Genomic DNA, 8,169 nt, shown 5'->3' with positions numbered 1-8,169 from the left:
TGGCTTCCTTTAGGCAACTGCAGAGATTCCCCGAGAACACTGTCCCAAGTCTAGAAGAACACCAAGTTCAGCACAGTAACTCGAGGAAAGCTCCATGTACCCCAAATCATCTTGAAATGAGAGCTGATTCCCTGGCTTCCACTCAAGAGGTATGCCACCATTCCACAAGCACAACCAGAGGAGGTGTCTCTCAGCAGTAAGTATGTGGAAGGGACCCTGAGTTTGCTGCCTCAAGTGGAATTGACCCTGAGACGCCCTGACTCGAAAGAAGGTCCGATTTCCCTACAGTGGCTTGAATGCAGCCTCATCTTTCATCTCACAGGATGAAGGGATGTGTGAATCCCCTATGGAGAGCATAGAGAAAGTCCTAGGTCCCCACCTCTTATCGACAGGAGGCCTCACATCCCGTTGACACCTCGAGAGGCATGCAGAATTCAATGATTCAAAAGGTGATGATGCCTGACTCCTCTTGAAAATTGGTAGGAATCCCAATATCCCTATGGCAACTGGAAAGGGACCCTGGGTCTCCCTCCTCACCTCGAGAAGTGTGCTGATTGCCCTGCCAAGCCTCAAGGAGATTCCTGTGTCCCTCATAACTAGACAAGAGTCCTCAAATTGTCCAAGAACACTAGAGCAAACAAGCCCATTCATAACTGGTAAAGATTGAAATAGACACCTGGCCACGGAGGGTATACTGATAGTAAACTCTCCTACAGAAACATACTCAAGATACTGGTGGGATGCATGCACAGCCCCCTTTGGAAGACAGTCTGACAGTTGTTTCAGTAACCACATGGGACAAGCACTGAATTCCATACATGACAAGTGGTGGAAGCCAGGTATCTTACCATTGGAATGGTAAGTTATGGATAAACAAAAGGAAAGGTTACAAGATTCATGGAGACATCATCACAAATTACCTTCAACTGAATATATAAGCTGGAATACATGTATATATTTCCAAATATTGTCAGCTGAGCATATTTAGCTCCTACATGTATGTTTTAAATATCACTCTATAATGAAAAAGAACAGGAAATGTCCCTGGTGGCCCAGTGGTAAAGGATCTGCCTACCAATGCAGGGAACACTGGTTCAACCCCTGGTCCTAGAGGATTCCACATGCCCAGGGGCAACTAAGCCCCCGTACAACTATTGAAGTACTTGCATGCTCCAGAGCCCAAGTTCTGCAACCAGAGAAAGCGCTGCAATGAGAAGCCATGGCAAGTCAACTAGAGGGTAGCCTCTGCTCACTACAACTAGGCATCTAGCTACAAAGACCCAGCATTGTCAAAAATAATTCAGTGTTTAAAAAAAAGGACAGAAATTCTTTGAATAAACGATTGAGACTAGGGGCGAGACAGTAAATATATAAGCTAGGATAATCTTAAAGTATGAGGAAGTAAAGAAAGTAAAGACAACTATCAAGCTGTCCAAGCTGATAAAAAATGAATGATTACACAGTTTTATCTGTATACACTAGCAAATAATAATCTGAAAAGGAATTAAAAAAAACAATTTCCTTTTGATAGTGTCAACATTAATAAAATATTTTGCCATGGGTGTAATGAGGATGACAAGACTGGCACATTGGAAATTATACACGATTGCTGAAAAATATCCTGAATACATGCACAGATATTCCATAGCGATGGAAAGACTTAAGATGGCAATACCTTGGAATGCATCTTCAATCTGAAATGAAGATTCAATATGAATTAGAAAAGACTGAAAGGTCATTGCTGAACCACAAAAGGCGCCAGGATTTTTGGCCTCCAGAGGAGAAGAATTCAATCCAGGGCCAGTTGACAAAGCTTGATCGCTCAGAGCTTTTGTGTCATAAAGTTTTATTAAAGTATAAAAGAGATAGAGAAAGCTGCTGACATAGACATCAGACGGGGGCAGTAAGAGTACCCCCTGCTAGTCTTTAGGCAGATGTTATACAGCCACTAGCAGTCTGCTAATGAAAGAAAGGCAATGTCTCAGAGAATGACACCAGGCCCCTCACCCACAACATGCATTGAGATAATATTGGCAGCAGGTGAGTCATCCCGGGCCATAGAATGATTGACATGAATTTTGAAGAAAGGCAGATTTCCAAGCAAATATATCATTTCATTAACATAGATTAGGAGAACAGGTATGAGTAAAACATATTGGTTTGTCAAGTCGGTTCTGAGCCTTTAGGGGGAACCGACCTGAAGACAGAGTCTAGCAGAAATACGTAGTATATTAACATAGCTTAAGACAAACCTTTCCTTAAGACAAAATGCATTGCCTTAGCTGAAGGTTTGAGAAAAGTTAAGTTCAGGTGGAGCCAGGAGTCGTCATAGCAACACAAAATTTTAAGAGAAACCTCTTAAATTTGTATTGAGAAGGGGAAAAAATGTAGCACTCGTTTCGTTCCTCCAGCTGCTTGAGAGATGAAAAAACGTCTGACACTTGCAGCCTATTCCCTCTGTCTGGAGACCCCTGGCCTTCCTGCCTATTACCCTCTCCAGGCCTTTAGGAAGCAATATACAAGCTGACCCTAACATACACGTGGAATAACAAGGGACTCCAGAGAATCCAAACAATCACATGAGTCTGCAGTTCAAAGGTCCTATGGTATGCTGTGCTAAGTCGCTTCAATCACGTCTGACTGTCAGAGCCCACCAGGCTCCTCTGTCCATGGGAATTTTCCAGGCAAGAATACTGGAGTGGGTTGGGTGCCCTCCTCCAGGGGATCTTCCCAACCCAGGGATAGGATTCCTGCATTGGCAGGTAGGTTCTTTACCACTAGCACCACCTGGGGAAAAAGTGCCTAAAGGAGATCATGGAAACCCATTTAGGAAAAGGGACTCAGAGGAAAGACAGTGAGGGAAGGAAACTCTTAATCACACTCAGAGAAGCCCAGCAGGTAGTTCTGCAGGTGGAAGAGGAGGAGGAAGCATGCTGGAGCTGTGTAGAAGATGAAAGAGGGAACTAAAGCAGGGGCCCCCAACCTCTAGGATCTAATGCCTGATGATCTGAGGTGGAGCTGGTGAAATAATAATAGAAATAAGAGTTTGATCACTCAGCCATGTCCAGCCCTTGGTAGCCCACCAGGCTCCTCAGTCCATTGAATTCTTCAGGCAAGAATACTGGAGTGGGCTGTCATTTCCTTCTCCAGGGGATTTCCCTGACGCAGGGATTAAACCCGGGTCTCCCTCATTGCAGGCAGACTCTTTACCAACTGAGCCTCCAGGGAACAGAAACAGAAATAGAGTGCACAATAAATGGACTGCACTTGAAACATCCCAAAACCTTGCCCCACCCCTGTCTGTCAAAAAATTGTCTTCCAAAAAAAACTCCCAAGGTCAAGGAAGGAACTTCAAGTGTACTCAGCTGTCCTAGATTGCTGGTTTAGGGAGATGCTGAAGTGGGGATGTCCCAAGAGGTAGACCCTCCCTTGTGTGGAGTCTGCAATAAACCTCTGATAGCCTTGGTGATGATCAGAGAGATTTGTTTCATTTTTTAAAAATATCCTTGTGGGTACCAACTGGGACCATCACTGTTCTAATATACCTCATAGTGTTGCTGACACTACAGATACAATTGTGTGACATTGAACTTATTCAATAAAAATGATGAAGCATCTGCCCTGTGCCCAGCACTTTCCAAGGGCTGGGAAGTACAATGAAAATACTCCATAAGATGCACAGCTGGTAGGCACATTCTTTCAAAAAGCCTTTTTCATTTCCACCAATAGTTTATTCTCAATGTCAACCCTTGCCACTTAATGACCATGCTGGGTAGGAAGCTCATTAAAAACCCAGGAGCCAGTGTTCCTGGAAGGATATCCCATTCTCCCTTGGACAGTCCTCCACCCTCTCCGACTCTCAGTTTCCTCATCTGCGAAATCATGGACAACTGACTATAATTCATCACCGGAACCCAAGCCTATTGAGGGGGAGGGGAAATATTACTCCAAGGCCTGGATGATAGACCAGATTGAAAGAAAAATATGCCATTTCTGGTTTTCAGTCAAACAGACAAATACAATGAAGAAAGGAGTCCCTGGCCCTGTGGGATTTGCCTAGGGGTCTAGTCTGGGAAATTCTTACACATCAGGAGATGGCTCTGAGCTGGATTTCCACAAACAAGCACATCCATGCAAAGGACAAGCCTGCAGAGCTCTGTGCCCATTGGTCACAAGAGACTGCCTCCCGATGGCCAGCAGCATTTACAAGTGACCTCCTAAGACCTTCACCAAACTCCTGGGGCACCTCTGGCTTTTCTGTTTCCCTCACTTTTCTGACCCTTTTCTTTAAAAAACGCACATTTCTTCATAGAATGCCACAGTGGAAGGAAAATAGGCCTTCAAGTTTGAGGCCTCAATTTGCAGAAAACTTGGAGCTGCTTGTTTTTTTTGTTTTTTTTTTAATTAAAGCACCACATAAATTAAAAATTTTACACGTTCTAATTATTCAGTTCCAAAGCACCAAACTTATTGCACAGGGTCCCCATGGAAAGGCCCCCTCTCAGCAGGACAGCCACAGATTCCCCCATGAAAGGGCAGCAAGGTGCCCTCCTCCCTTCTCTCCTGCCTGGGTGGCCACCAGGTTTTTAAATACATGCACCCTACTAAGTTTCTAGGATGCAATTCGTGGACCCTTCCCTTTCCTGTCCCAGCAGGTGGTCAAGGGCCTGCTGGCCTGCAAAGTGCTGGAAGCACGGCTGGGTCAGCCGGCCAGACTAAGGGTTGTGGAGTCCCAGCTGGTGAAATTACCAGGCAGGATAAATCCCTTGGACTTCCAGCAGGCACTACGCTGCATGGGAAAATAGATAGATATAACCGGCCTGGAGCCTCAGGGTGGGACCTAAAGTTCGATTTTGTTTTCTCCAATGTTAAATGATACAAGCAAGGGCCTTTGAGACTGTTGTTTTCTTTTCTAAGCCCAAAGACTCCTTCAGTTACTAATGTAGGTATCCTAGAAACTATGTGACATCCATGAAAATCTGATATGTCCTGGTAAAATGCTGTCAGTTATAATTCTAGTTATCATATTAAAGTGTTTCAAGTCACAGCAGTGACTATTTTGTCACTTTTTTGGTCAATTTTTATTTTGTCAATTTTGTCAATTTTTATTTTGTCAATTTTTATCTAATCAGGTTTTAAACATGCCTTCCATGGTTTCACACTGATGCCTTTGCAAAAATACTGCTACCTCAAGATACATGGAAAAGACTTTCCTGAGCTTACCCATAAACAACGCTTTTTGTTTGTTATCTGGTAAGCTGATACCAGACTGGAATTTAGTCTACTCTCTAGGTTAAGAGAACACAGCTTTCTTAGAATGCAGCTTTCAATCACAGATGATGAATTTATTTACCTTTCAGTGATTTATATTTGTTTTTATCATCTGTTTTTTTTTTTTTTTTTTTTTTTTTAACTTCCGTAAAATAAATAAGCATTATTTAAGTACGGTACATGTAGGATGGACCAAGATTTCCCCACTCCTGCAAATTCCCTTAAGCCCTCAGATTCTTCTCTTGGGACCAAGGTCTCACTTTCCTCCAGAGGGACAATCCAAGCTTTTTATCAGCTAGCTGTTCTGCCCCTGATATCAGAGTCAATTTGAGCATGAGTTGGTCTATAATTTAGGCATGAAACTGTGATTACATAAAAGAAAGATGACTTTTTGATGGAGGATGTCCATGATATTCCTTGAACTTCAGAGAAAATTGGTTAAAATGAAACTTTTTTCCCTTGGAAACTGCAAAGGCAGTTCTTTTAGCATATGCGATTGAAAACATCTAGGTTGTTAGCTCAGTTTTCATTCCAGTCTCAAAGAAAGGCAATGACAAAGAATGTTCAAACTGTCACACAACTGGACTCATCTCACATGCTAGTAAAGTAACACTCAAAATTCTCCAAGCCAGGCTTCAGCAATATGTCAACCGTGAAATTCCAAATGTTCAAGATGGATTTAGAAAAGGCAGAGGAACCAGAGATCAAATTGCCAAAATCCACTGGATAATTGAAAAAGCAAGAGAGTTCCAGAAAAACACTTATTTCTGCTTTGTTGACTATGCCAAAGCCTTTGACTGTGTGTATCACAATAAACTGGGGAAAATTCTGAAAGAGATAAGAATACCAGATCACCTGACCTGCCTCTTGAAAGACCTATATGCAGGTCAGGAAGAAACAGAACTGGACCTGGACCAACAGACTGGTTCTAAATAGGAAAAGGAATATGTCAAGGCTGTATATTGGCACCCTGCTTATTTAACTTATATCTGCTTATATATAGGGCATCGTGAGAAATGCTGCACTGGATGAAGCACAAACTGGAATCAAGATTGCTGGGAGAAATATCAATAACCTCAGATATGCAGATGACACCACCCTGATGGCAGAAAGTGAAGAACTAAAGAGCCTCTTGATGAAAGAGAAAGAGGAGAGTGAAATAGTTAGCTTAATGCTCAGCGTTCAGACAACTAAGATCATTGCATCCAGTCTCATCACTTCTTGGCAAATAGATGAGAAAACAGTGGAAACAGTGGCAGATTTTATTTTTCGGGGCTCGGAAATCATTGCAGATGGTGACTGCAGCCATGAAATTAAAAGATGCTTACGACTTGGAAGGAAAGTGATAACCAAACTAGACAGCATATTAAAAAGCTGAGACATTGCTTTGCCAACAAAGATCCGTCTAGTCAAGGCTAAGGTTTTTCCATGTCATGTATGGATGTGAAAGATGGACTATAAAGAAAGTTGACAGCCAAAGATTTGATGCTTTTGCACTGTGGTGCTGAAGAAGATGCTTGAAGTTTGCTTAGACTATAAGAGGACCCAACCACTCCATCCTAAAGGAAATCAGGTCTGAATATACATTGGAAAGACTAATATTGAACCTGAAACTCCAATACTTTGGCCACTAGATGTGAAGAGCTGACTCATTTGGAAGTTGCTTTGATTTGCCTGTGAGTGTGGGCGCCCTACCTGGGCACAGGGCCTCAGGGGCCATTGCCACTGAATCATGACCTCCACGCAAGCACATTCCAGCTGTGTGACACTCAGCATGCAGGAGACTGGGAAAGCTATCTTCCTTGGAGGAAGGAAAGTCATACACAGAGTGTGTTTTCAGGCCTCTATTTGCAGCAAGTGTTTTGCTTCTCAGATGTCAGACCTGCAGGCCTGCCCCAAGGACCTCAATTCCAGAGTCAGGGCCATGTGTCTCCCTGCACATTCCGAGCCTTGCAAACACATTCCTGGGTCAGAGAGGTGCTTCCCATGAGGAAGAAGGCTGCGGGAGTGTGTCTGAGGGGGCCAGGTGGCATGCTGGGGTCACCTGGTTGAGGGCACCTTGCACATCCATTGGGCCCCAGGAGAGCAGTTATGGACTCGCCCCTTGCTTGAGATATCCCGAAGCAAGGAGCAATGGTAGCTGTATCAGAAGGAGGAAAACAGCAATGGGATGGATTTTCAAGCAGTTGCTAGGTCACACTGTGTTAGGGTTCCCCAGGAGACATGTGAGAATTTTGGCCTCTAGGCCCGGTATCTAGGGGTGTGCACAGGGTGTTTTCCCCACAGGATCCAAAATGTTCCAGACAGACCTAGGCTCAATAGCTGTTGCTAGGCTGCACCGCTTTAGGCACACCGAGAGAAGCAGGCACACTGTGGCCCCGAGGTCCGGTATGCAGGTTCACATATGGGGTGTGTCCCCGTAGGAGCCAAGAATTTTCCTGACAGTCCTAGGCTCCCTAGAGCACTCAGGTCTGCTCAGAGGACCGAAGTTCCAGAGGCAGGGTCGTGTATCTCCCCTTCCCTTTGTGATCCTTGCAAAGACATTCCAAGCTGATAGTGGTACTACCCATGAAGAAGCAAGCAGTGGGAGTATATTTGACATGACTGGGTGCCTTGATGGGCTCAGCTCCTCAAGGGGGCCTTTCCTCTCAAAGTAGGCCCCATGTCCGCTTGAGGACGGGGTTGGGCCCTCTTCCCTCCACACTGCCAAAGGGTGGAACAAAGCTAGGTGTCAGAGGTAAGAAAGGAGCAATTGGATGGATTTTCAAGCTCTCACTAGGCTGTACTGCTTCAAGGCCCACTCGAGCAAAACAGGCGCCCTGTGGACCCTAGGTCGGGTATGCAGGTTCACACACAGGGTGTGTTCCCGTCAAAGCCAAGAATTTTCTGACAGACCTA

This window comes from Muntiacus reevesi, unplaced genomic scaffold, assembly GCF_963930625.1.
Source record: "Muntiacus reevesi unplaced genomic scaffold, mMunRee1.1 SCAFFOLD_102, whole genome shotgun sequence".
Taxonomy (NCBI): domain Eukaryota; kingdom Metazoa; phylum Chordata; class Mammalia; order Artiodactyla; family Cervidae; genus Muntiacus; species Muntiacus reevesi.
This window is presented reverse-complemented; position numbering follows the sequence as displayed.